The 26,946-nt window shown below is 38.3% G+C and overlaps 1 protein-coding gene across 6 annotated transcripts in view; it reads left to right on the forward strand.

Annotated features, from left to right (window-relative positions):
• Window positions 1-26,946, forward strand: part of sox5 (SRY-box transcription factor 5) — a 283,238-nt gene that overhangs the window by 39,692 nt on the left and 216,600 nt on the right. For 5 of the 6 annotated variants that reach the window (XM_055190505.2, XM_073868214.1, XM_073868215.1 and 2 more), the window contains one exon: window positions 11,955-12,022. The gene's annotated coding sequence lies outside the window, so the exon portion shown is untranslated. The remainder of the gene's footprint in view (window positions 1-11,954; window positions 12,023-26,946) is intronic. The other variant, XM_073868212.1, reaches the window with a different exon arrangement.

Here is a 26,946-nt window from a genome sequence, read left to right on the forward strand (position 1 = left end):
TTTGATGTTCCTATAGAGTAGTATTAGATCCTTCATATCTCCAAAGAGTCCTTAGTTTTAGATTTATAAAAGACAGATCAGCTTTACCGATTGTTTCCGACAACGTACGAAAAAATTCGAAAGGAGTTACGAGCTGCGGGAGGAGCGAGTCACGAGTCATGCAACACTTCATACGATGTTTGTGCCGTTTATATAATATGCACTTACGCGTCGATTTCCAACATAACACAGAAGTCTTACTTACCGCATGCAACTCATGACCCAGTTGGGACTTTTCAATGAAATCCAGCGTTAAACAAACACACAAGCAAAACTTTGCTGCTACCCCGGATAAACAAACTATATCCATTCTTTCCATAATGCTGGGTTACTTCTCCTTAAATCCAAAAACACACTTTTTCTTTTGTGCCATTGTTGAGTCTTGATATAAAACAAAATTCTCGCGTAAAGTGATGCCTGTGACTTAGCGTCCTTAGTTCTCGCTCTCCCGCTGATTGACGTGTGGGCATATTCCGGTGGAAGTGCCCATAAAAGAAATTATGCGTATGGCTTACCTCTGAAACGTCAGCTGGACCTGTATTGGAAAAAAACTTTTTGAAACTTGTAAGAACCCTGGGGAAGTGCATTCAGCACATAAATACTCATCCAACTGCTTTTTGACACTTTGCATTTGTTTAGCACGAGTAAACCAACTCTTAAACTGTGTTAATAAGTCAGAATGCATGAAATACCGTTGACCCCCCCCCCAATCCTGACCTCATGCCATTTAGACAAACTGGTTTGTTGGCAAAATCCGTTGAACGCCACAAAGATTTTTCAGTCCTCTAAAGCTAGAAGTATAGTTCAGTTTGTTCGCGTACGCGAGGGTCCGTGTACATTGACGCAAATGTTGTACTGTACGTGCACCACCCCCTGCGTGTAACCATGCATACTTTGTACGTCTAGGTCGTGCATGCACGGACAAGAAATTTAGTATGTAGCCCAGGAGATGCATTGCATTTTGTCGCAATGCCAAGTGTCAAACTCCTACGTACATGAGTCAAATACATTATGCTTTGCAAGGCTGTGCGTTCGACCGTGCACGTATGTCCGCATACATGTAAAAAAAACTATACTCTAACTCAGTGTTGGGTAAGTTACTTTTAAAAAAGTAATTAATTACTAGTTACTAATTGCATTTTCAATCATGTGATTAGATTACTGTACAAATTACTATCTCCAAAAAGTATTTAATTACTTATTACCAATTACTTTCTATATCATATTTAGTAAATGATACAAGGATAGGCCTGAAATGGCTCAAATAAATCATCTATAACTACATAAGTTATTCCGGTCCCACTATTAACTACTTTTGCCCCAATATACTATAACTACTGCTTATTAATAGTATGGGTAGAAATGGCGAGAGTTAAATATGTAATATAAGGTTTTGCAGACCAAGGCATTAATATGTGTTATTTAAGTACTAATAAACAGCCAACATCTCAGTAATATTAATGCTAATAAACAACCAGTTAAAAGTGAGAATTGTAAACTACACTAGAGTGTAATTATTATTCTTATTAACTCACCAAAGTATTTAAAGTGAGAAGGATACATAAAAAACATGCATTTTTCCGTTAGACTTTAAATGTTGATGTTAAAATTGTTTATCTATAGACTGTAGAAAATTATGTATATTGTAATACAACATTATTTAGTTACATCAAAAGTAACTGTAATTATATTACAGGAGAAAAAAAGAGTAATCCCTTACTTAAGGGAAAATTAAATTACGGTAACTAATAACTTAGTAACTAGTTACACACACCACTACTCTAGCTACACTACATTTTTTTTTACTCTTTTAACCCTTTAACTGGTGCAGCCCTTTTTGAGTGGGGGGTTTGTGAAAAGGTGATATACACCTTTAAATTAATATAACTCTGGCTTTTTTTGTCCCGAAGCCTAATTTTGGTTTTAATTTTAGGAATTTTTGGTTTTAAAGACAACACTTCAACGTTTTTTAGGGAAGTGTCTAGAGGTGAAAATATTATTTTTTTTTAAAGCAGTTTACATTTATTTGTAATAAATAAAAATGCAATATAGTATAATTTTTAATACATAAAATTGTCAAAAAACTGAGGTTTGTGCTGGTTTGCTTTGAGGTTTGCTGCATACTTGTGTCACAAATGAATAAATTACAGTTACTGCATTATTATTACTGCTAAAAGGTTTTGAAATATGAAAACTACATTCTTAGACCTTTCCAACAATATATAGTTTGTCGTGATAAATTAACATTTACATAGAACATATTGAAATAAACGTAGGTGTCCCGCTCACGGGACAGCGCCAATTAACGGGTTAAAAGAGGTTTACTGAATATATTAGGACATTGACCATATTTTTTAACTTTCTACCTTTATTCAGAAAGGACTGTGGATTTTTTTTTAAGTGGACATTTTTGCATACGCTTAGAGGGTTTTGCAGTCAAAGACAATAAGGCATTTCCGTTACTGACTAATAACATTTCCATTACTCTTAAAGTGAAATTACTAAACTTAAGGTAAATTAGCATTGTTTGTCAGGCTCTTATAAGAAAACTTAGAGGGTTTCGCATCTGAGCTCTTCATTTGTCACTTTGGAGAAAAAAGACAAAACTGACATCCTGTGACAAATATGAATCTATTGTTTATAGACAGATTAATAAACCAGAGAGTTTCAGTTTCAGAATGACACAGAATCAAAAGTAGTTGAATAAATGCCTAGTTTCTAATAAAAGGCCAATTCTTTAGTGGAAAGCTTTGACGTAGGGCAAGTCTGTAGTAGTAATTGGCTTTATATGATAAACCTTAATGAAGAAGTCAATGATTCATCTTCATCTTATACTGTATAGCTATTTAAATGTCTGAAAGAGTGATGGCAAAACCCAATCTGGATGTCGACTGCAGGATTGCACAGCACTTAACGGAAAGTCCTAAACACCAACACACAGGTAACAGAGCACAGAAAAACCTGAGAGTAGGAACAAATGTGTTATGCTTGAGCGACGGAGAGTGAGAGAAGAGGAAGAATAGAGATAGTGAGAAGATCAAGAGAGAAAAAGAGAAGCAGAGGTGGGGAGGGCGTGAGCGAGAGAAAGAAAATTAAGTTGGTACAAGAGATTGATAGAGAGAGAGAGAGCCAGGGACGACGATGTTGTAAAAGACAGAGGAAGTGAAATATGTATGTGGGTAAAGATCTTGACAGTGATGATGAGTGCAGACATGAGGACAAATTTCGTCTAGCTTGTCACACAGACGCTGTTTTTAAGTGTTAGATATCTGTCAGCCTATCACTGTGCTCAACGACATCTGAATTGACGGCTGAACAGGTGGAGAAGATACACACAAAAATACAATTTTATCAAAAACAAACTTACTGTACAGTGCAGTATGTGGGATCAGTACGTGCGTAATCGAACACATGGCCTTGCCGTTGTCGGCTGCAAGCTTTTATAAGTTCAGCTGCAAGAACATGCAAACAGTTATTTGCTTACAGTAAGTGTATGTATAACATGCACACCAAGTCAAGTGAATGTTGGTGAACAGATGTGAATGATACCTCAAATTGGTATTGGTATCACCATACAGCACATTTTTAAATATGGTACAAAGCGGTCACTGGGACGGTACCCTTTCAATACCTTTGTACCTAAAGGGTGCATTTTAGTACCTCAAACATACATATTGTACCTATATGGTACTGTATATATTATGGCCTTTTTGAAGGGTACCGTCCCAGTAACAGCTTTGGCACCTTTATTTCTGACAGTGAAATGTAACTTACTTTCTTTAAAAGTACTCAAGATGAATTATTTTTTTGTCAAATGAATATATAGAATAGATCTGAAGGAGAAAATCTGAGCTACTCTTCAAAAAAAAAATTTGGGGGCCATTTTTGCCTTTATTGACAGACAGTAGTTTTGAGAGACAACAGGAAAGTAGAGGGTGGAGAGAGGGGTATGGGATCGGCAAAGGACCTCGAGCCAGGATTCGAACTCGGGTCGGCGGAAATGCGTTTTGAACCATATGTCGGAGCGCTGCCCACTACACCATCAGCTCCGACTAGTCAAATTTCTTAAAACAACCATTTCTTTCTTAGATTTTTTTTAGTTTGTAGAACCTTTATCCACTACAAAGAACCTTTTGTTAAAGGTTTTTTAAGGAACCATACAGCGTAACGGAACCATAGACTGTAAAATAGATGGACGATGTGTCTCCATAGACATCCTTTGTAAAAAAAAAAAGCCAAAATGTTTAAAAAAAATGGCTGCTTATATCTTGCAGTGATGTTGACATTTTTGGTACCAAAGTCTGCACAGTAGTGATTGTGAGGCGGAGCCCTGGTATCAAGGCCACGCCCATTTTCCCATTTAACTCACAAAACACAAATTATGTCTACACATCTCTTTTTAATAACCAAACTTATTAGAAAATGGAACACTTTAAAGTACATCGACATAAAAAATAACTAAAATAACAGAAACCATAATTTGCCATGTTTCCAGACAGTTTTGTTGTACGCAAAGTAAATAAGCATAAAAAAATTGCGAAATTAGCTGTTTCTAGTCCATTCAAATACCTTCTATTGATAAAATGGTGTGCGGGATGACGTCACAAATAACGAAAACTAATTGCATAAGTATTGGCGTATTGTCACGGCTAGTCCGTGACATGTTTTGTGTATTGCACTGATCCGTCTCACCTGGACTTTCATTGACTCATTACGCCAATACACCACACCTGTCATTTGTTTAATTGTCTTTGTATTTATATGCCTTTGTTCTGTCACACCGGTTGCCGGATTATTGTCATTGATACCCTGTCTGTTTCCTGTGTTAATGTTCCTGTGTTCCTGCATTCACCATGTCTGCCCTCGTGTTTTTATTATTAAATGTTATTTATTTTGAACCTTGCGTTTGCGTCCTGTCCTTACAACCCTGTCGTGACACGTATTGCAAAAAATCGGACATTGAACCATTTCCATACTTTTTTTTTGTGTATATCGCAAATTATCTACATTTAGTGTTCCAACATTTTTTTTATATTCGGACAGTTTATGGAAATTTACCTGCTGTCATTTTAATTTCACAAAAAATGACAAATGTTCAAAATATCCGAAGACAACATCAAAAAGCTGTAAAAGCCCTAAAGTAAAGGTTTTTATGGATTTCCTTGGATATAAAATGTCCAACCAGAATCAGTTTATGTCTAAAGGGCTGTTCACATTAAAACGTATACTATAACGATAACTTTATTAGCGTCCACGTTATAACGATAACCTTATGCTAATTTGCTCACGCGCGGGGCACTTCTTTAATGACATTAATTTTTATGATATATTTCTTGTAATAAAAACTGTTGCAATTGTTTACATGTCACTGAATATGTAAATATGCTGTTCTTATTGCATTTACACAGCGGGTAACCATGCAGATGTCCTCAACACGTAAGTCTAAACAGTGAATCAAGTTTGTGTAATCTAAGTTACCTTTTGGCGTAGTCAGTGTGGTAGGAAAAAAGCATTACGTAGTGAATTTCACAGCAACTGCATCAGCACTGGATACCTGAGGTAATTTGATGTTATAGAGCGTGTGCACTTGAAGTTCAAATAGATTTGATTGGCTGTCAATGGTTTTTCGTTCATCAGTTGGGGAAAAAAATCGTTTAGAAAGTGACCCCAACGACATTGTTCATTGTATCTTTTTCGTTATAGTTATGGTGTGAAATCCGCTTTTGTCTTTATTATAAAACGATATTTTTATAGTTATCGTTATAATGTGAACGGCCCTTAAGCTTTTACGACTAAAGCACAGCTGGAACCAGCTTTGATATTTGTGGCCTTGTTATTTAAAATAAATGTGTATTTATTGTTTTAGTATTTGTTCGACGAAAAAAAATTTCCAAACTTGTTTATTCACGACATTTAAAGCAACACTATGTAGTTTCCATGTAAAAATGACTTACAGCTCCCCCATGTGGTTGAACAGCGCAACAGTGCCTGGTATCAAACACTCTTCTGCAGGCAGGGGGAGGGGCGGGGCTGTGTTTCCTACCCTCCACCGCCACTTTCAGAGTGGGTTTGTAGCAGCTAGGAGGCTGCTCAGGTTGCAGCAACAGTACAGTTTGTCCAGTTAAAAGTTGTTCTATCACTGAAATAATTTTAGGGACATTATTTAAAGGTAAAAAAACTACATAGTGTTGCTTTAAGGTATTGACATTGCACTTATGTGCTTAACTTACACAAAAAATATTTTTTGTGTCGACATTTGCAAAAGTCAGCGGTAAACTTTTTGATGCGCTAAAACCTTTTCCGCAAAAAAGCCTTGAAAGGTAAAATGGCTATTGGGAAATTTTTTTGAAGTATTATTTGATCACATGTCATTTGTTTACACAAAGAGGGCAGAATTTATGACTTATACTGCAGGCAGCCACCAGGGGGGCGATGACATGTTTTGCCTTCACTTTTCAGAATGTGTGTGGCACGTCTGGATGGAATAGAAGTAGCTTTTTTGGAACCTTTAAAGTCAACCATTTCTTTCTTATTTTTTATAGTCTACAAGACATTTTTCTACTACAAAGAACCTTTTGTGCAAAGAATGTTTTTGTGGATGTTAAAGTTTCTTTACAGAACAATACAGCCAGGCAAAGACCATTCTTTAAGTGCGTGGTTGGCCCATACTGCTGGTCATTACTACATCACTCAGTTCAGAGGAGCTCACCGGGGTCAAGTGGCAACAATTGGCGCATAAATACAGCAAGAGGAAGTGAGTGTGGCAAGAGTTTTGTAAGACCTCTCGTTTCTCTTCCACTGCGTAATAGTGTGCGTTTGTAAATGTGAGGGAAGAAGGGGAAATTTATTTTAAGATATTATCAAAGAACACTCCTCTTGGTGTGAAGATGTGCCGGTGATAATCAGCCACTGCTGTGTCCGTCATAGGCAAGTTCAGTTTCAAATGACTAATACATCCTCCCCCCACCTTCCAAACCAGAGACTAAACATCATCACCATGCAGGAAGGAACGACGTGCTGCGAAATTACATGATCCCTCGTTTACATCACGCTAGATAAATATTTACCCCTGCATTGTGGCCAGCCTTGTGATTAGCCACCTCCCCTCGCAACTACCAAGACCACCTCAGTGAACAATGGCTCTTTCATGGGCACTGTGTCATTTTGTTCTCCCGCCTAAACCCCCCGCCCTTGGGAGCAGGGCAGGAAGTGGCCCTTGTGGCCTCAGACTGGATGAAGTACTCAAGATGAGATGAGATGTTGGTGGAGGTGCTCTGAAGCTCTGCACCCTGAATGGTTTTAGGGAAGGCAAACTAAAAAAATGCATTGGTCAATCATACACAATAATAAAATAATTGGGTCAATTTTAATTTTAAGTTGCATTTAAGCCTGAAGACCCAGAGCAGGTTGAAGCTGATGGAGGGACAGATGTCTCCTAAATCCGCCCATCTTGATTCCAGCGAGTTTCATTAACAGATGTTTCAGGGCTATTATTGCATTACAGCTGAAATGAATAGGCAGATGTGTGTGTGCATTATTAGCGGAGCCGAATTGTGCTGGTCTTATGATCACAGTGATTATAGAGTTGAAGCCGAGCGCAACCGCAGGCTGGTAATCCTCTTCTTTCCCTAAATAAGCCCCTCTGTCATCCGCTATGTCTGATACAAATGCTTTTACAATCCCCCATTCTACTCTTTAATTCTCTCTCTCTCTTTCTCTCTCTCTCTCTCTATCTCAGTATGATGTTAGCCGGGCACTTTATCAGAGCCTTTGTGTTTATCTGATCCTATTAAACACTAGAGGGGCAGAGGAACACAGGAGCTGTGCTGTCTCATTTACCGTACCGCTCACGTCTGTCTGTGTGAAACTATTATAATGGCATTGTGATCGTTTTAAAGATCCCGCCCTGCCAAACTGATCTGTTTTATGTACTATAGCGGTCTCTATGGTTTCACTTTTTGGAAATAAAGGTCACAATATGTACCTCCGCTGTCACTGGGGCAGTACCCTTTTAAAAGGTACCATTATGTACAGATATTTATAGATTTGGTACCAATATGTACCTCTTTATAGGTGCAAAGCTGTACATTTTAAAAAGGGTACCGCCCCAGTAACATATTTCGACCACCTTTAAGCAGATTCCTTTCCGTGAACCAAGAATGCTAATAAATTAATAATTAATTAAAGGGACACTCCCCTTTTTTTGAAAATATGCCAGTTTTTCAGCTCCCCTATAGTTTAACATTTTGATTTTTACCGTTTTGGAATCCATTCAGCCGATCTTTGGGTCTGGCGCTACCACTTTTAGCATAGCTTAGCATAATCCATTGAATCTGATTAAACCATTAGCATCGCGCTAAAAATAACCAAAGAGTTTTGTTATTCTTCCTATTTAAAACTAAACTCTTTTGTAGTTACATCATGTACTAAGACCGACGGAAAATTAAAAGTTGCGATTTTCTAGGTTGCTGAAAATAGTCCCCTTAGTATCTTTCAATAGCGGGGGACTATTTTTCAAGGAAATATGTAATATCATTGCACCTCCTGCAGCCATGTTACGGCAGCAAAGTCCTTGATTATTACGCCAGACTGAGAGTATAGTTCCTAGCCATTTCAGCCTAGAAAATCACAACTTTTAATTTTCTGTCGGTTTTAGTACACGATGTAACTACAGAAGAGTCAAGTTTTAAATATCGCAAAAATATCGCGAATTTTTGGATATTTTTATGCGCGATGCTAATGGTCCAATCAGATTCAATGGACCGCGCCAAGCCATGCCAAAAGTGGTAACGCCAGACCCGGAGATCGGCCGAATGGACTCCAAAACGGCAAAAATCAAATGTCTAACTCTAGGGGAGCTGGAAAATGAGCATATTTAAAAAAAAAAAGTGGAGTGTCCCTTTAATCTGTCTCAGTGGTGCATTTCCATCTACTTCCTCAAAAGTGCTAAATCAATCATTAATAAAAAAGATTCATAAAGACGGATCTGAATCAGCAAACAGATTTCTTACTTGTCTTACAGTTTGCATCCCAAGCTGTGTGTTTTTGCTCACACTGCCATAGCCATAAAGATCTCTCTGACACACAGGTAAAAGTGGGACAGACAGCTTCCAGGTGTTCCAGCTGACAAACAGGTGTGTGTGCATGTGCGTGTATCTGCACGTTTTCATATTCAATCTCTCTGGCACTCCCGTCAGCGCGCACATACGCCGCCGAAACCCGCATCCGTGGATGCTTCAGTCATCAAATTTTTAATTATTTAAAAACCAAAGCCACTAAATGCCCCTCTAAACCCTTAATCGCAACGCGGCCGCTAATTCAATAATACCCCCGCCGATGCCCGCATTGTTTCGGCTCTGCTCAGGTGATGGTGGCTCATTCAGGGAGCCTGGCGTTGTCTCAGGGGCACGGTGCCCTGTTACCGGTGCCCATTGTGCATCTATTGTGCGCCTATTGTGGCAATCTTGAGAGAGCCGGAGGAAAACAAAGGCACCAGCTCTGCAGAGTGCCCGTGCTGATTTCGCATGCACCTGGCATCTCCACAGACGCGGGACATTATTAATTGCTAATACATATTTATGTGGCACAAATTTGCCATTTGTTTATGCATAAAATTATCTAGACACAGGGCTCGCTTAGCCATAGAAAACGGTGACCTTTTTAAACAGGAGTGAATAGAGGCCAGTTTGCCAGTTAAGACTTTGTGCACTTTGTCTGCGTAGTGCGTTCGCATTGTGTCAGGAGTGCACATTTGCGAATTACGGGGAAACGTGTTGTGTGTACGTGTTTTATGTTGTTTGTGTGAAGTTTATGTGACAGTAAGAGAGAGATGGAATGAAGTGTGAAATGACTAGCAGACACAATTGTACATTGTATTACCATATCATTGTATTACTGTGACCAGACACAGATATAAACATGCATATCATATACTTTCCAGAAATCTTTTTAATATTAATTTTAAAAAGCACCTTTTTTCGTAGGAGGATATTGGAAATTACTCAGACGAAAATATGAATCGGTCATGGAAAACATCCCACTGTGGTGCTATAGGTGGTTGCCATGTTGCTGTGCATTTGCCCTTTTTTATGTTTTGGATGGTTGGTTACTATACTGTATTTTAATCCTATCAACTATGTCTATGGGTTTATCAAGGTGATTCTGATACTGTTACACTGTTAGTGTAAAATGCGTATGTATGTACCCCAGCTGTCACTGGGGCAGTACCCATTAAAGGGGACATTTCATGAAACTTTTTTAACATGTAAAAAATTTTTTTGGTGTCCCCAGAGTACATATGTGAAGTTTTAGCTCAAAATAGCATATAGATAAGTTATTATAACATGTTAGTATGACATCACAAGGGGACCCAAATTTCAATAACCTATTTTTTCACATGCTTGCAGAAAATGGTTTACCAAAACAAAGTTACTGGTTTTTTTTACATTTTCTAGGTTGATAGCACTGGGGACCCAATTATAGCACTTAAAGGTGCAGTGTGTAAATTTCAAAAGGATTTCTTGACAGAAATGCTACATAATATACAAAACTATATTATAATGGGTGAAAATCTTTTAATAATGAACCATTATGTTTTTATTACCTTAGAATGAGACGTTTTTATCTACATATACAGAGGGTCCCCTTACATGGAAGTTGCCATTTTTTGCCGCCATGTTTCTACAAAAGCCCTTAACGGACAAACTTTTTATTAATTTGTCTTAGTCGATGACATGTTTTTCCAGTGGTGGCTACTGTAGTTTCTCTATGTGTTTCAAAAGCGAGGGAAGAGCAGTGGACTGAGCCATTGGTTGCAATTTGCCACCTCACCACTAAATTTACACACTCCACCTTTAAACATGGAAAAAGTCAGATTTTCATTATATGGCCCCTTTAAAAAGTTCCTAGTATGTACCCTTAGGTACAGACATGTATACATTTAGTATCAATATGCACCTTTGAGGTACTAATATGAACTCTATATGGGTGCAAAGTTGTACTTTTTGAAAGGGTACAGCCCCAATGACAGTTGGGGACATATTTGTCTGTTTCACAAACTTTAAAAAATATGCATGAACAATATTCATAGTAATGTTTGCCTTAGAACACAAGCTATAAACAGTGTGTTATGGTTACAAGGCATATGTTTGTTTGATTTGCTACTTGTTGAGAAGCTGATAAGCATCACCCAGCTCAGCTTAACCTAGTGGCCACACACACACACACACACACTCAATAAGGAATACATTAGTCCCATTTCAAGTGACTCTTCCCCTTTCTCTGCAAACACATTTACTTTCTATTAAAGCCTGATCTGCTGCGCCGGCAGCCAAGTAACTGCCAGAGTTTATTACCATAAAGATTAAAACAGAGCTCTTAACACACAGTCGAACTCTCGCACATGCACTCAGCCCCCTCCGAAAACACACGTGCGAGTTTCCTCTCCCACCTGTTGAAAGGGTCTCTGTGGATCTGTTTGGATAGTTTTCTGTACAGATGTTTAATATTAAAAAAATTTAAAGGGATAGTTTACCTAATAACGAAAGTTATAGTTTTATGACTTGTTGTTATCGATGCAATGAAAGTGAATGGTGACCGAGGTTTTTATTATCCATAAAGAAAAAAACACTGAATTTGCTACATACTGTATGTGCTACTGTATATGATATATATAAAGTGACACAACAGTGTTTTTATCTTAACTTTAAAAATCTTCATGGACAGCTGTGGGGCACCATTCACTTTCATTGTAAGAAAAACAGAAGCTTAGACATTCAAATTTGAACATTTCTGTTCTGTTACGTAAAAGTAAACACAGATTTGGTTTGATGTCAGATTGAGTAAATAATGACATTATTTTTCATCAGTGAACTGTTTCTTTAATTTCTGCTTCCTTCTCCTTTTTTCATCCCCAGGGTTCAGTTGCTCACCGATGGGTTTGTGGTCTGAAGACGAGCACTCATCTTTATCACACCCTTTGTAGGTCAGTTCCTATTTTTACTCTCTTCTTTCCCCCTTTCGTCCAAGGACACCCCATTGTTGTCGCCCAGCACAAGCCAAGTCTGCCGTATTGGTAAACAAATCAATTACTGCTTTACAATGACTGCGATGCGCTCATCAAAGTCACATTGTTGCACTGCGCCGTATTGTTGTCATCATGACACCTCTAATCACAGTTATCACGGACTAGTAGTTTCCATGGCTACATGCAACAGTCAGCCAATGAATCGCCCCATCCCGGCCCAGCAGAGCAGACATCAGCCAATTGTAGTGCCCTGAGAGCGAATCGAGGGCCCAGACCGGACCTTCACCTTCGGGAGAGAGAGAGAGAGAGAGCCAAAAAGTATTCTGGATGGCATTTTACCATAGGGACCGACAGATAGTGGGGATGTGAGGGAGGTGGGTTGATGATACAGATACAGCAGGGTCACAGTTATCAGAACAAACGGAGAGCAAAAGAAACGGCGAGGGAGGGAGGGTGCACAGGGCCAGCTGGAGGGCCAGGCTGTGTGCTTTGTGTGTTTGCAGCAACAATGCAGGGCAGCTGAGAGTTACCCCATGACTCTCTCTTTCTCTCTCTCTCTCTCTCTCTCTCTCTCTCTCTCTCTCTCTCTGAGGGCAGCATGTACCCTGTCCACACACACACATATAAATACACACACACGGGTCACTGCAGAGCTACTCAGCTGCCGATGCAGTCAACTGGAAAGAGCCACACTCCAAAAATCAGATTGCTTTTTTCTTTTTCTGTCAAATACACTCAAGTGCATGCTTCACGGATCCTCATATTAAATGACATATGGGTTTGCTTTTGACACTGTCCAGGAAAGATAGCCAAGCTCGAAAAGGTCATATTGTCCTTTTTTAAAGTCTGTGTATATAATGTTCATTGTCGTTTTACATGACTGATTTACCCATAGATATGTTATACATAGATGCATAATTTGACTGGTCCATGTATGTGTCCCGCATTTTGGAACGGTTCAGTCGTAGACATACCTTGCAGTTTTCCAGGATAACAATACGTTGATCACCCTCTGGTTCGTAAACAATTAAATGAGATTTACACTCAGCTAAAGGATTATTAGAAACACCTGTTCCATTTCTCATTAATGCAATTATCTAATCAACCAATCACATGGCAGTTGCTTCAATGCGTTTAGGGGTGTGGTCCTGGTCAAGACAATCTCCTGAACTCCAAACTGAATGTCAGAATGGGAAAGAAAGGTGATTTAAGCAATTTTGAGAGTGGCATGTTTGTTGGTGCCAGACGGGCCGGTCTCAGTATTTCACAATCTGCTAAATTACTGGGATTTTCACGCACAACCATTTCTAGGGTTTACAAAGAATGATGTGAAAAGGGAAAAACATCCAGTATGCAGAAGTCCTGTGGTGAAAATGCCTTGTTGATGCTAGAGGTCAGAGGAAAATGGGCCGACTGATTCAAGCTGATAAAAGAGCAACTTTGACTGAAATAACCACTCGTTACAGCCGAGGTATGCAGCAAAGCATTTGTGAAGCCACAACACGCACGACCTTGAGGCGGATGGGCTACAACAGCAGAAGACCCCACCGGGTACCACTCATCTCCACTACAAATAGGAAAAAGAGGCTACAATTTGCACAAGCTCACCAAAATTGGACAGTTGAAGACTGGAAAAATGTTGCCTGGTCTGATGAGTCTCCATGGTAGAGTCAGAATTTGGCGTAAACAGAATGAGAACATGGATCCATCATGTCTTGTCACCACTGTGCAGGCTGGTGGTGTAATGGTGTGGGGGATGTTTTCTTGGCCAATCGTTTAAATGCCACGGCCTACCTGAGCATTGTTTCTGACCATGTCCATCCCTTTATGACCACCATGTACCCATCCTCTGATGGCTACTTCCAGCAGGATAATGCACCATGTCACAAAGCTCAAATCATTTCGAATTAGTTTCTTGAACATGACAATGAGTTCACTGTACTAAAATGGCCCCCACAGTCACTAGATCTCAACCCAATAGAGCATCTTTGGGATGTGGTGGAACAAGAGCTTAGTGCCCTTGTAAATGTACATCCCACAAATCTCCATCAACTGCAAGATGCTATCCTATCAATATTTGCCAACATTTCTAAAGTTCCTAAAATTATATCCTAAAATTGTTGAATCAGTGCCATGTAGAATTAAGGCAGTTCTGAAGGCAAATGGGGGTCAAATTAGTATGGTGTTCCTAATAATCTTTAGGTGAGTGTATATTCCTGAATATATTTATATTCCCAAAAATGGGCTAACCTTTCACAGGTGTCAATGTGTTGTTTTTATATGTGCACACTGTCAAAAAAAAGGTACAAAAGATGTCACTGGGACAGTACCCTTTCAAAAAGGTTCACCTTTGTACCCATAGAGTGCATATTAGTACTTCAAAGGTACATATTGGCAGTTTAAAGATACATAATAGGACCCTTTTTAAAGGGTACTGCCCCAGTGACAACTTTGCACCTTTATTTTTGACAGTGTACATATATAAAAACATGTTTATTTCTGAGAGTGTATTAACTTAAAGGCGGGGTGCACAATCTCTGAAAGTCAATGTTGATATTTGAAATCACCTAAACAAACACGCCCCTACCCCAATAGAATCTGGACCTTCTTTTGATAGACCCGTCCCACACATACGCAACCCAGGCAAGGATGTCGGTTAGTAGGCACGCCCCTTACTGCTTATTGGCTACAAGTGTGTTTTGATACTCGGCCCGACTCTGTTCTCCAAAGTTTTTTTCAAAAATCATGCACCCCACCTTTAATACTACAGGTTTTTAAACTACATTAATTTTAATCTCAGGTTAACAAACACTTTCATCTTGGTTTATCGTGTTAGTTTAACAATTATAATGTTTGGGTCTACAGCATTTGATCAAACATGGGTGTGTATGCAGACACACAGTTAGTTTGCTCTCGAGTGTTCTCAGACCATCATGGTTGCCAAATTTGCGAAAAAAACAACAACACAATGGCCAAATATCTAGCCCAATACCAACACTTTATTTTCAAAAATAAAATAATCTTACCTTAATATTGACAGCAGATAAAAAAAAACTTCGCTTCAACAATTAACCTGCACACTGTAAAAAAAATGCTGTAAGAAGTTAAAACAACTTAGTTTTGCAGGTCAGTTCAACCTGCTATTTTAAGTTTTGACATGTGATAAGTTGACATAACTTATAAAAGAAGTCGAAATCATTTAACTTAAATTGTAACATAAAAATTTATGATGATTTGACACAAATGCTGCATTTTTTTTTACAGTGCAGGAAAAACAATCTGCGTCACCAGTTTTAAAGTGATCACAGACTTGGCAACGATGGTTTTCTGGTAAATGGTCCGCCTTGGACCATTCCAATATCACAGACGACTTGTGCATAGCTGCCCATAGAAACAGCCGCTAATGATGTATCTTATATATATATATATATATATATATATAGTTTTACCACCCTTTCTATAAGCCGTACAAGCTATTAAAGAGTCATTTACTTATCGTCATGTTGTTATAAACATGAGTTTCTTTATCTGTTGAACACTAAGGAAGATATTTTGATAAATGATGGCAACCACACAGTTGACCTATTGACTTCCATAGTAGGAAAAAAAATACTATGGAAGTCAATGTGTACCGTCAACTCTGTGATCATTTATCAAAATATCTTCATTTGTTTTTAGCAGATTAAAGAAGTTCTTACAACAACATGAGGGTAAGGAAATGATGACAGAATATTTGTTTATGGGGAAACTGTCCCTTTAAAATCAGACTGTGATGATCAAGGCCAAATCGCTACACACAATAAGTTTATGTATAAATGTAAAATGTCTTGGCACAAAACCTTGAACCTGTATTGTTTTAGTAACAGTTGTGTATTAATCTGTGTTCTGGTATCACTTCATTTACAATTATGCTTTTATGACTAAAGCTTCCTTTGCGTCGCATAAACACTAAATATATTGTTTGAGTATTTGGACCCGAGTGCATGGTGCATATACAAGTGTGACCTCTGACCCTTCTTCCTCTCGGTATGTGTCGGAAGGAAGTCCCGCCTGCGGTTAGCCCACACAGACAGGAAATCATGTAGTGCAGCGGGAAGTTGTAGGGCTGTAAAGTTGTTTTAGATGTTGTGAACTTTTTGACCTATGCTTATGAAGCAACATCCTCTTTTCCTTTATTGGAAAGCATGGCTCAACAAGTGTGTGTGTGTGTGTGTGTTTATCCTCAAAGCAAAGCTACTGTCCAAAATCTCCTTTTAAATGCGATTGTACACGTGCAGTTGTTTAAGTCGGACCACACCTGCATGCACTCCAAACCCCACAAGCTGATGGCTGCAGGACGCTTGACTTCCTATGTATACAGATAGGGCCGTGATGGAGGACGTGAAGTATGACTGTGTTAGCGTGTGTGTACGGCACACGACAGGCCTGTAGTACTTTCTAACAAAGCACCTGTTTACTCTGTCTTAGTTCCTAATGTAAATACACACAGAGGAATGAAAGCCAATTGTGGTTGCCATTCCAAAAATTCCCAAAGATTTTATCACCCGTGTACCATCATGGATATCCGAAAATGGCACAACTATTAATTTTTACTAGTAGTCACCTTATGTGACCCACAATACACCATTATGCAATAGTGCCCTTAGCTGTTCAGTTCTGTGTTTACAGAGAGCAAAGATGATGTGGGTGAAAACCGAAAGTGTACACGGCCCCCTTACTAAATTTATACTTCTTGTGTCCCACTCGTTGTAGTTTCTGTCATTCTCCGGGTAACATTTGGATTTTATGCTTGTATACATGGCCGTAGCCAGGGTTTGAAAATTACCGAGGTCCAGGGTGGGGTGTTAAGAGTTAACAAATGCTATCCCAGGTGAAAAAAGTGCACATAAATAAAATACACTTTTTAAGTACACTTAGTAAATGTACTATTTTCGTGCACTAATTTTGTGGCTTATATATCACATTTGTTTTTGGTGGTACTTAAAATTAAGTTCATCTAAGTGTTATTTTGAAACATCATTTATTTCAATAAAAATCTAGTTGGTACTGGTATTCTTACTTTTTCAGGTAAACTGAAGTACTTCTCAAGTAGAACTTTATTTTTATTAAGTATATTTGTAGCATAACTTTACATAACTTACAAATGTACTTGCTAGTATTTAAGTGGTTTAAGTACATTGAAGCATACTTTATTTTTACCTGGGATATAAAATATTCTGTCTTAAACTTTTTACACTTTGGGTACACACTCTGTTTTGGGGTATGGACTGGGACTGCTGGATTATTTATTACTTTTTCATGCAACAATTTTTATTTTGTAATCATTTTAATAAGCAATATTACATAATAAAAACGTTACAAGATTTTAAGAACTTGTTTAGTGCTCTTATTATTTTCAGCATGACTTTGTTAAAGGTAACTTCTAAATGAAATGAAATAACAGAATTCTTAATGCTAATGTTTTGTTGAGATTAGCTTTACCGTTTTAGGCTACGTGTTTTAACATATTTGGCATATTTTATTTATACCCAATTCTTCTACATCTTTGTACCAGAATTATTTTCTGTTTTTCGCTAGTGTTGTTGATACTGTTGATACTCTTACAGACACAATTATGATGATTACAGCTTTTATCTTACCGAATGTAGTATCAGCAATAACCTGCGTCTTATTTGATAACGTTCAGTTTCTATGTTGCCAGATATTAGTACAAAAAACAAGCAAAAATAATTGGCCTTAAAAAAAACAAAGTTCGTCCAAACCTTGTATTTCAGAAAAAAAATCGTTAATACTAACCTACAACTAACAATCACTTTATAGATAATGTCAAAGTGTCACATTAATTGCTAAAACACTACGTCTAAAGAGGATTTTTAACAATGGGATCTGACAACACTGCAAATTCTGTACCCGCGTCGTCGCAGCTTAAGCGTCTTCGTCATTTTACACTAAACTATACAGTAAACTGTCCAAATTTAATTATATATGCGGATTCTTTTTGAAAAACGTATTAGTCATTCAGAGAACTTCAAATTTTATTTTTTAATATGAAAAAATTACCGAGGTCCGGACCTCTGTGACCTCATAGCTGGCTACGGCCCTGCTTGTATATGATTTCAGTAGCTTTAATCACACACAATTGACCAATCAGAATCCAGCAAAAAGCCATGCACACTGGTACACAGTTTATGCACTAAAACAAAATTTCTTGCATTGACATCTACTCAACGCGCACCCCGCACTTCAATTAACGACTCAATTAACCGACTAGTCAGCGCAAACCCGTACTGAATATTAGTCTCTCTTTCTGTCCTACCTCTCTGTGTGCTATTCAGCAAAAAACATCATCTGTCATCCGGCGACAGATTGTCCCACGCTCCTTTCCCAAATTCCCTCCTGAGCAGCTCTCTCAATATGCCCTGTGCCACCGTATTCCCTGCGTCTCCCTCCCTGTAGACCTGGCCCATTCCGGTTCTCCGATGTACCTGAACCCCCTCACCCGAGCGACCGCCGGGCTAATTGTGGCAAACGCGCGTGTGAATGTATACACACTCATTACATCTCGCAGTGTGCAAAAACAGCGGTGGCCACCTAAATACGCGCTCATTATGAAAAATGAGGCTCTTGAGTGAATTACATTGACGCGTTTGCGTGCCTTGTAGGTTGCGACGTCCCCTGCGATGTGCCGCGGTGGAGGGCGTGGGCAGAGACGGAGCTCCCTAATCAACACGGCAATCGCATTTCCATATAAACAGCCAATAGCTCGTCTACATACAATCCAATTCCATACGATGTGGGCTTGCTGTCAGGGCTCGTAATTGCTTCGGTCTGGTGAGTGTTAGAGAAGGCCAGAAGAGGACGACGGGAACCTCTGGAGAGATGGAGGAACAGTCCAAGCGAGAGATTTTTCAATGACCAGGGCTCTTCAGCGATCTCCTACATAAATAGACGAAATCAATGCTCGGTCATACGGCGATACAAGTTTCTTTTTTGAATACGGTTTTAATGCTCTTGAAATGTTTCGGAGATCATTCAAAAGTATTCCGAGTAATCCCGGATAAGATCAAACTCGCCGTGCGGATCAATTCTCGCTTTTCTCACTGCGTTTAAAGTGATCTACCGCATCAAAGCTGGGGATTTAAATAATGAGAATCATACATAAACATCACCTGCTCTATTTATCTCAGGTGAGAGAAAATCTCTCTCTCCTCTGGGGTTCTTGTGGGTTAAAGTAATATCTTGTCTTTTGGGTTTTATTTTCCTTGAGATGAACAGATGAAGAGGAGGAGGAGAACAGGTAGTAGCCTTATTCTCCACTTTTGCCGCTAACGGTGAACATCGGCCAATTAGGTGCATTAAAGCCAACAAAACACCTCCATTAGTGGGAGGTATTGTTACATGCTGCTTGATCATTTAGACGAAAACTCCGGAGTGCCTCCTGGAATTCTCTCCTGGAATCTTTATTTTTTTTCTTTCATCTCTAGGAGTTGTGTTTGCACGTAAGCAGAACTCTTGTGTCGGTGCCAGGCATTTTTACATAAACATAGATTCTAGCTGTGTAATTAGACGTTTAATAACTCGCAACACGGTTTTTATGTCATGCAGAATAATATATCAATATAACGCAATCATAAGATGCATGATTCATATTAGGCAGTTGTAGCCTGGTGGTTAGAGTTTCGGGCTTATAACCCAAAAATTGCCAGTTTGAGGCTTACGACTGGTGGGTTGCAACTGTGAAGAAGGCACCTTAACCCCAAATGCTCCCTGGGTGCTGCAGTGATAGCTGCCCACTGCTCCGCATGTGTGTGTTTACGACTTGAAGTGCGTGGGTTTACTATTCACTGGAAGGGTTAAATGCAAAGGTCACATTCCAAGTATGAGTTACTATACATTGGTAAAGACGTCACTTTCACTTTTTCACTTTCATATTGAAAGTTTCATATTGTATATGCATCATTTTTGTTATTACACCTATAACAGAGACAACTATATCTATATAAGCCATAATCGGCTGATTTTGCATACATTGTAAAAAAGATTAAGTAATCTTTAATTAGAAAAAAAATTATCTTAAATTTAAAGTTTAATATAAAGTTATCTTAAATTTAGTACCTAGTAATTTTGAAAATATTAGTTGTGAAAAGTTTTTTGTCAACTAATATTTTTAAGTTGAATTAAGTTTAAATTTTAAGGCAACCAGGTAACTTACTTTTTAAAGTTGAACCAACTTTTTTACTGCATAGGAATATGCAATGTAAAAAGTAAAAAGTTGGGTCAACTTAAAATTAGGGCTGTCAATAGATTAAAAAAATTTATCTAGATTAATCGCATGATTTCATGAGTTAACTGCGATTAATCGCAAATTAATCGCACATTTTTATCCATTCTAAATTTACCCTAATTTAACACTTTTCAGGTTTTTAATATTCTAATCATATATACATATATAGATGCTTTATGCAAATGTATGTTAACAACAGCCTGTTTACATTTTAACAGAATCACCAGCCATTGTTTTGTATATGAATTTTCCTTTCAGAAAATGTTTCTGTCTCCATTTTTGTTTGCTGCTGCATCATTTGTGACCTGTGCTGGCAAGTTGAGTCGGAATTAGCAAATTTAAAAAAAATAGTTGTTCATATTTTGACATTCTCTATTAAAACATAGAACAATGCATGATTTGTTGAAATATAACAAAATATGACAGAACTACACGTGTTTGAAGTTGAAAGAGTCAAATTACCACAAACATTTCCACATCCATACATTATATTACCACATCAATACCTTAAAATTACTGGTAAAACTAATAGATTTAGCACACACAAAGCAAAAACATCATCAATGTATGTTCAACTTTTTTTCCTTTTGTTTGATTGACATTGAGACAGACTGCTTAAAATCTAAGTGATCTAATATAATGTTACACATCAGATAGTTTTACCCAACAGTTAACCAAACATTTACTTAAAACATAACAGATTATAGAGCCTACCTGCGTGAATTCTTATCAAAACAGATATTTGTAAAACTGTAATTTTGTGTAGATGACATGTCTATATATCCGGGTCGCGCACTCGCGCGTCTGTGTGCACGCGCTTCAGATATCAGTCAGTCAGCGTGAGGGGATCGCTTTTGAGTCTTGTCGCTCTTAATAACTCTTTAACATTAATCAGGTACCGAACTTTATCTCTCTTAATGACTCTTTTAACATCAAGCAAGTCCTGCAGTCTATTTTCTAAGTCATGCATAAAAGCTAAACCAAAATGAATTGAGACGCCTTTTTGTATTAGATTAAGCATTAGGAGGACGGTAACGTTACACCTCTCAGACGTATAAATAAAGATCATATCAGATGTCCAACGAGCATTTAGAGCATTGGATTTGGTAGACGATTTGCTTAATGTTCTTATTTCTATGAAAACCTTTTACTCATTTAGAGAGAGTCACATTTGTCTGCGTCTCTGTTCATTCAACTATGGGCTGGACCAAGGGTCAAACAGAAATTGCGCGTTGCGTTAATCTCCGTTAATAAAATTAGTGGCGTTATTAACGCGTTAATTTTGACAGCCCTACTTAAAATATTACTTCAATAGGTATTTTTTCAACAAATTTTCCTTTTTTTAAGTGTTACCATTTGAAGTTATTTTTTAAGTTGATCCAAATTTTGACTTCTTTTTACAGTGTAATAACTGTCTCTGTCGTGTTGCTATTTGTTTAAATGGTTTGTCATGTCAGAATTGGCCAAATGAATAACAAGAGTTTTCGGGGTGGGACTTCCTGTTTGTGCAAACAGAAAGTTCTAAGGCCCTGCTGCAATAGGCACCATTAAACGCTCAATTGGTGTGTCTTAATTCAAAGGCTGCGACCGTCTAAGGGCGCAACCTCAGAAGGTGAGCATTCAGTCTTTGAGGGTGGCAGCCTCCAAAGTCCACGAAGGGAACTGAAATGAGATGGTCTGGCCTTTCGAAGGATCTAAAATTAGCATTACCTGCTGTCAGTGTTGGGGAAAGTTACTTTTAAAAGTAATGCATTACAAGATTAAAGGAACAGTATGTAAGAAATGTATATCAATTAATCATAAAATGGCCCTGATATGTCACTAGACATTAACAAAACATTTTCATTTCAAATACTTATATCACTGACAACAGTGGTATGGCCAGAATATTGTCATTTAAAAAGTGGAGTTGCAGCCCTCAACTGATGTTTATGTTGACATGTTGTGTATTGGCCACCAGTTGGGTGATTGCAGTACCAGTTTTAGCCACAGGTTTTGTGATTGCAATACCAGTTTTGGCCACAATCCTACATACTGTTCCTTTAAGTTACTCACCAAAAAAGTAACTAAATGCATTACTTAGTTACTTTTCATGGAAAGTAATACATGCGTTTTGCGTTACGTTTTCTTACTCAGGCTAATGCTTGATCTCTTTCAGTTTTATTACTTAGAAGTTCTGCATTCAGAAATTGCATATTTCCATCACAAAAATGTCAAGCTCTGGCCAGCCATCTCTGTTTTGCATTACTTTTTTAACTCATATATTAATGTGTACATTTATAAAGTAATGTGCTACTTTACTCGTTACTTTCGAAAAGTAATATTATTACGTAATGCACGTTACTTGTAATTTGTTACCACCAACACTGCCTGTTGTATGCGCCCACCGCGCATAAATATGGAACCAGAAAAATATTAATTTATTTAAAGGTCCCGTTCTTTCTGTGTTTTTGAAGATTTTATTGTATTTACAGTGCGCATTATAACGTGTGTTCATGTTTCACGTGTAAAAAACGCGGTATTTTTCACACAATTGACTTATCTGTATAGCGCTGTTTTCACTGTCCTCAAAACGGGCTGATTTCTTCCTTGTTCTATGAAGTCCCTCCTTCAGAAATACGTATCGAGTTCTGATTGTGTAGTTTGTTTAGTGTGCTGTGATTCGATAGCAGCTTAGCTTGCCGTTAGCTTAGCCTGCGACTGACATTCCTGTGGGCGGAGTTTAGTCAAAAAACTGTTCTACTGACGTCATTAAAGCAGTAGATGGCTGTAGTCCAAACCGGCCGTTCGCTGCAGGCTTTAAAAGGCAAATCCTGTTAAAGAAAATATATCGCTTGGCAGTGAACTTTGAGCTTTATCATTTTACAGGTATTATTTATGCTATTATAGCAACATAACACACTACTAGGGTTTAAAAAATGGGATCAGAGAGAAAGTGACCTTTAAGAAAATATGACACGTTGATGTAGATTAAACTAATTAACAGTATATCAAATTAATCAACCTTAGAAATATACGCAACATACACTGAATAATATTAATACAAAACATAACCTATAATACTAAAACAGTGACAAACAGTGACAAGAAACGTTTAAAATATCCAGCCATTGTATTCCGCCAATACAGGTGTGCAATGAATCTTGGGATAGCCTAGGCGGAGAATAATCCATATATTTTTTCTATCCTTAGCAGTGCAGAGAAATAAGGGCGCATTTTGAGGCTTCATTTTAAGCATCCTTCAAAATTGGGACAGCCTTGCTAGCCTTAAGTTGCTTTGCTGTGACGCAATTAGTCTTAAAAGGTTGGGACACAGCTAATTTCTTCCTACAAGTCCATACTTTTGTGATGTAACACCACTTTAGCCTTTGCGAAGCTAAAAAGGAGGCACCCATGAGCACCTCTTTAAAACCTTAAATGACAAATGGGACACCCTGTGGTCTTGTGGAATGACATCATGTAGTGCAGACCTTAGGGACCCTTGAGGCGAGCCCACGAGGGCGCACCAGAGTCGTATTTTGCGACAGACTCAATCGTCACGCTGGAAATGGGAAGAGAAAGTGCCCATCAGTGTGAACTCCTCCCTTCCGTCATCTGATTGGTACGATTTCTCTTTCGCAAGGACTTTTGTGTTGGTAAAGTGCGCGAAGCCTGCTGCAGTGCGGGCTTCACTGAAGACCGCGTCAAGGATGCAAGGGGGCGCTGATGAGCACACTTCGAAGTGTAAAAATGACAGATGGGACACCATACAAACTAGTAAACTAAGCGAGCACGTGCAATTTAAGGCCACGAGACCGAAAGTCCACATAAAGTGCGCCATTTGGGACAGGGCCATTGAGACATAGCCTAAGTAAATGTTTGAGAAACTTCTTTGCAAACCAAAGTTATCCCATTTTGCAGTTTCAGTTTGTGCAATTAGTACGCAAAATAGCTAGTGCAAAATTCTTCCAGCTCTTGTGGTTCCTTCCTATAAGGCGTCTCGGTGCTAATTACACGGGTGTTTTTTTTAAAAAGGCGTTCGTTTTAATTTAGTTGTTTTAGCTGTTGCGGTCGATGACTCTCTTCATTTTCGCTTCCGAGCTGCTGAAACTGAACATATTGAGAGCTCTCATCCACAATTGAATAGCTGCAAACGAATTAACCTCTAAGTAGCGCTTCCTAGATTTACAGAGTGTGTGCCCGTATCAAAGAGCATATTTAATAGAGCGCCGTGGCGTGGAGAGCTCCAGCCGAGTGTTAAATAGGCCAAGAGCTGAAAGTGAAGGGCAGAGGTGATGTACTCTCTAAAGGTCTCTAGGAGCCAGAACAAACCATCCGCACATGCACTAAAGAAGGAGAGAGAGGGAGTTAATACGTGCCTTGCAACAAGGGATGTGCAAAACTACATGTTTTTAATATTGACTAGCCTGTGAACGACTAGTTGGCTAATCTGTCATGACCCCGATCAGATGGGTTTTGCACGGCCTTGGGATCATTTTAATAAAGTTTATTTTATGAAAAGTCATCTTTAAAGCACAAAGCCTCAATCAAAGTGACGTCTGTGTAACTGTAATTTTGTATTGGCTGTGCTATAAAGGGGAGTCAAACTAATTGGTTATTAGTTGATCATTATAACCAAAGCCTGACCCATCGGACCACAATGGGCACCTACGTAGCATTTTATGAGTTTTAGTCTTGTCTAGAAGGTTTTGGGTGACTGATAGAGAATGCATGTGTGTGTATACATGAGCGTGTGTGTCCCTGGGGTTGGGGGCCGTGCCGTGATGGTACAGATGGGACAACATATGACACGTGAGGGTGTGGGGACACTGAGGCTCTCTTCGTCCATCTGGACTCCCCTCTGATCTGCCCTGCCTCCCTCTGTCATGCGTGTATGTGTTTTTGTTTGTGTGTCTGTTTGTTTGTATATGTGTGTGTACAGGCCGCTCGTTCCTTCATGGCAATGAGAGTGAAATTTGAAATTTTTTTATCACGTTGATTGTTTTTTACTCATGTTTGGGCAAGGATCAATTTTGCTAGTGCTCAGTTTTACTGGATGTAATATATAACCCACACTTTTGTGCTAAACTGAAAATAATGTCACTTTTTGAGGGGAGGTGTGCTATTATCTTTATTACCGAGGGATGGGTTAAACATTTAGACTACCCAGCAAGCAATAGCAGAAAAGCATTTTTTCCGTCTAGGTTAACTGTAGACCAGGGAAAACTACTGTTTTTCGAGGGCCAGATTTTAAAAATGTAAATATGATGTGGGCCAAAATTTGACCCCAAGTTTTATCTTTTATATATTTTTACTTTTACCTATATTATATATTGTAACTTATTTATTTTTTGTTTTCCTTTTTGTAATAGAATATATACTAAAAAACATGCATTTTAAAAAATATGCACACTTCTTTTCATGTATCCAGTATTTTGCCTTTTAATTGCTAAAAAAAACTCATATTTTTTGATATTTTAAAAACAATTGCAGTTTACTATGAAACTATGAACATTGCACAAAAAAATGCAAGTTTAAACTATCAACACATGTATTTTTGTATAGCACTAACTGTAATGCAGAGCTCTTACACTACTTTTGTTTATAACTGTTTAACTTTTATAAAGTGTTACATTTCAAGCCTTCACAACATATATCCAGTATTCTCTTAATGACTATATTTGCACTTTGTTTTATTTTTTAATATTTTAACGATATTTAGGCTAAACCGCCTTTCCATTTTACACTACATTCGGACACGACTGTCGGAGTTCGCCCCCTAGTGGCAGTCGTAATGAAATTTCAGTTTAATCCTAAATCTGTGTCAACATGGGATAGATACCCATTCCAGCACAAGAGCCTTAAATCTACAAATATATTTATACTTAAGTGATAATTTACTTATCAGTAATCAATAGTTTTTAAAGGATTTAAAGGAACATTCCACTTTTTGAAAATATGATAATTTTCCAGCTCCTCTAGAGTTAAAGATTTAACCGTTTTAGAATCCATTCAGCTGATCTCCGGGTTTGGCGCTAGCACTTTTAGCATAGCTTAGCACAATCCATTGAATCTGATTAGACCATTAGCGTCGCAAAATAGCGCAAAAACTGCCCGAAAACAGTCCCTTGCTATTGAAAGTAACCAAGGGGACTATTTTCGGGCAGTGCGTAATATCACTACGCCTGCTGCAGTCATGTTACATCAGCAAAGTCCTTGATTATTACGCCAATTTCAGAATGTACTTCCTAGCCATTTCTGCCTAGAAAATCTTAAAGGGATACTTCACCGATTTAGCATTCAGCTTTGTATCTGTAGAAACCCGGCAGTATTACTGAATGACCATGTTTCCCTCCCTCATTTCCCCCTGAGAGGAGAGATATCTGCATTTTGGTTCTGCAAAAAAGTCCTCCGATGATGTAATATGACCATTTTTGCATCATCGGAGGACTTTTTTGCAGAACCAAAATGCAGATATCTCTCCTCTCAGGGGGAAATGATGGAGGGAAACATGGTCATTCAGTAATACTGCCGGGTTTCTACAGCTACAAAGCTGAATGCTAAATCGGTGAAGTATCCCTTTAACTTTTAATTTTCCGTCGGTCTTAGTACACGATGT

The sequence above is a fragment of the Misgurnus anguillicaudatus genome, chromosome 1, assembly GCF_027580225.2.
Source record: "Misgurnus anguillicaudatus chromosome 1, ASM2758022v2, whole genome shotgun sequence".
Taxonomy (NCBI): domain Eukaryota; kingdom Metazoa; phylum Chordata; class Actinopteri; order Cypriniformes; family Cobitidae; genus Misgurnus; species Misgurnus anguillicaudatus.